Below are 3,752 nucleotides of genomic sequence, written 5' to 3'. Positions count from 1 at the left end.
GTCCATAATGTTATTAACACACTTAGATTTGACAGCTCCTTTGTGATTTACTAACTTCCTTAAAATGTAGGGTCAAACACCCCCATCCCCTCGGAATTTTAAAATACTGTAATTTGGTATCAAAATGCCTCAACGGATGTCTCGGCCAGGTGACTACCTAGGAGCTAGCTAACTCCTTATCAGCAAGGAAGGTTGCTTTTTTCTCCTATCACTTAATTTCATCTTCTCTCTACACAGGCCAAAAAAGAAAGTGATAGTATCCTAAAGCTTCTGTAATTGCAATCTCTCCCTGTATCTTCCTTTCTGTTAAGAAAGCAACTTTCTTTTTTCCCTGAAGGGATGAAGAACCCTCAAATAGTTTTCCCGATTAACTCACCTAGAAATCACTGGCATTTAAATTCAAAAGTACAGCTTACAGACTAAATATTTTACTGATCTCCTTAACAGTTGCTCTAATATAAAAAGGTTGTTCAGCTACAGACTGCTTTCTGGTATAGCAAAATAATTTAAATTTTAAATTAGAGAACAATTCTTATGGTTAAAGTTTCTGACAGAGTACTCACAGTGGGAGGATTTCAGTGTGCCCAGGAGCATTCTGGGATGGAGTACTGGGTGGGATGGAAAAGCAAGATTTGAATCATGAATAGGTGGGATTCAGACGGGGTTGAAGAGGGTGGGTGAAGGGAGCAGATGAACAAAAGACCACAATCAGTGAAATTGAAGGCAGAAGTGAGCATGGTAAGTTTAAATGATTGTGGTAAGAGTGGTTGAGATTGATTTGGGAAAGGCCTGGAAGAAGATTTAGGGTGAAGCATATGTCATTTAACTAAAAAAAAAAAATACATATTAAGTGCTTCCAAAGTGACAGGCACTGCTCTAAGCACTATGGATGCCAAGGTGAAGAGTACTTTCTGCAGTCAAGAAGCTTAATGTTTGTGGTGGAGTGGGGGATAGGAAATAACTACATAAATATTTTCAAAAGACAATTTCAGATTGTGATGAAGTTTGATTGATTTATCAGATTGTGATAAAAGAGAAACAGACTATAGATTTTGTGAATTGTGGGCCTTTCTAGATAAAATTATAATGGGCATCCTCTGTATGTGTGTTTTATTTTGTTAGTTTATGTTTGCATTATTATTATCTTCCATATGAATTTTTTTTAATGTTTATTTATTTTTGAGAGAGCGAGCAAGCAGGGGAGGGGCAGAGAGAGAGGAAGACAGAGGGTCTGAAGCAGGCTCTGCAGAGCCCAATGTGGGGCTCAAACTTAAAACTGTGAGGTCATGATGCAAGCTGAAGTTGGATGCTTAACCAAGTCACCCAGGTGCCCCTCCCCATATGAATTTCTTAATAGGAATCTTTTAAAGTCATTTGCCCATTTTGTGAAGTCTGGCTTGGTTAGCACTCTTTCTTACAATCTTCATAATTTTGGTTGTAGTTTAGAGTTAGCCAGAGAAGACTGTGCCCATATAAGGGGCAACCCATTGTTGCAATGCACTGAAAGCCACTGACTGAATGAGGACACGTGTCAATGCCTCCCAGTTGTGTATGTCTCACTTTTTCTGCAGGAAATCTCCATGTGACCCACGACCACCTGACAAATGCATTAAGTGAAGCTGTCAGTATCAACTACTAGGTTCAGATTTATAGTAAATCTTCAGCCCTTTCTTATTTTTTTAGACAAAAATATTCATGAATATTCTCATTTCATCCACTCCAGAGGGTGTACACAACTCGACTTTGGAAAGCACTATACTAGAGAGGGTCTGGGGACAAGATGACAATTTCATTACGGAGTCTCTGTGAAGTGACATTTAAGCTGAAACTCAAATAATGAGGTAGGAACAGCCATGCGAAGAAGGTGGCACAGGTGTATCAGTTAGGAAAACAGAGGCTCTCTGAGTATTGTGGGAATAAAGAATTTACTATAGGAATAACATCTTATACAGATGAGGAAGGATCTTTGGAAGCAAAAGTCTGGCAGAATATTTAAGGGGTTGGAGAAATATTCACCAATCAATCCTTCAGAAGTACTTCCAAGTATCTGGTGGAGGGTTTGGGACCATTGTTAGTCACAAGGCCAGCAGTCATGAAGATGAGGTAAACATGGAGGACTGCAAGGGCAAGCTGGAATCCCCTGGATACCACTGTGTCTGTCATTATATCTATTCAAGAGTAATGGTCATTCCCTCACTTCTGCCTTCCAAATCTCACGCCTCTTTGGTAAACTCTAACCTAGAACTACACAGGGAAGAGGATTCTGGAAAACAGAGTTCCCAGATTAAGCAAGTTGATATAGCACAGCCCAGCACAACAGAGAATAGCATACACAAAGGCCCGGAGAAGGAAATGAACTCAGTGTACTTGAGAGACAAAAAGGTGAGGCTGAAGCTAGTGTTTGAAGGGGAAGGATGGAGGGAGCATGGTCAGAAAGGCACACGAAGCCTAAACTCATATGGGGCTTTGTAGACCCTGGTATGTTTGACTTAATTCTAAATTACAGGATTTTGAGCAAAGTGGTGGTATTCTATGAGTTATGCTTTGCAAGGATCATTCTAGCTGTCAGAACGGTAAGGAAGCAAGAGAAAAGTTGACCAAGAGAGACAGGAGGTAAAATAGGGAGGCTATTGTCATCTAGGAAATGGACAATGATGGTCTGGAATATGAGTATAAAAAACGTAGATACACAAAACTTGTCAAATGAGCTTTTGGTCTCATTTTTCCAACACATTTTTTTTTAGTCCTGGGAACATCTTTCCATGTATGAGATGTGGAACCCTCTGTTGCAAGGAAAGTGCAGCAGAGCTAAGAGGTCAGGGAAGGCTGGGACTGACATTGAGTACTTTCTATGCATCAGGTATATGCTGGGCCAGTTCCTCACAACAATCCTGAATAAGGAAACTGGTGTATAGGGAGATTAAACAGTATATTTGAACTGAGGTCACATAGCTAATAAGTGGTAGGCTTCTGATCTTAACCAAGATATCTCAGAATCCAGAATCTTAGCTCTTTTCACAGCATCCTGTAGTTTCTTAGGTTAAGGCCCTTGTGAGTAGTCATGTCCACCATCAGCAGCTGCTACCTGCCCAAACATCATACCTTTCTGGCCTCTCAAGTGTACTTCAAATGTACAAGGCTGATATCCGTTGTTCATTCTCAACCTTCTTAGTCCACACTGCATAATACCTCCAGCCTAAGTTTCCTGGGCCCTTTAAAGAAGTTATGTTTAGAGCTCCATCATAACTACTTGAGGCTTTATAATATTTCAATATATATACTTTCAGGATATGAAAAAGGGTTAGGACAGTTTTGGTTTCCTGGTTTATATCTCATTAGAATAGCATTAACTTTCAGGACTAGGAAATAAATTGCATTCTACATAACTCTTCAAAGTCAATGTTGTTATAAGGCATTGTTGTCATATTTTCCATAGAAGTTTTTCTTCTGTCTCCAAAGAGCTCTATAAAGGGTTTCCATGTCTTTATCTCAACTATAGCCTGACATGGAAACAAATGAAAAAGGACATCTAATAATTACTGTTAAACATGCAATGATTGAGGTGCATGTCCAAGATATTAAAAAAATCAGTATTTTGAGAGAGAGAGAGAGAGAGAGAGAGAGCGCGAGCATGCGCAAAAGCAGGGGAGGGGCAGAGAGAGAGGAAGAGAGAGAATCTGAAGCAGGTTCTGTGCTGTCATGCTGTCCTATGAACTGTGAGATCATAACCTGAGCCCAAACCAAGAGTCAAA

This window comes from Herpailurus yagouaroundi, unplaced genomic scaffold (genome assembly GCF_014898765.1).
Source record: "Herpailurus yagouaroundi ecotype Mexico unplaced genomic scaffold, PumYag 28, whole genome shotgun sequence".
Taxonomy (NCBI): domain Eukaryota; kingdom Metazoa; phylum Chordata; class Mammalia; order Carnivora; family Felidae; genus Herpailurus; species Herpailurus yagouaroundi.
Note: the sequence above shows the minus strand (reverse complement) of the source record.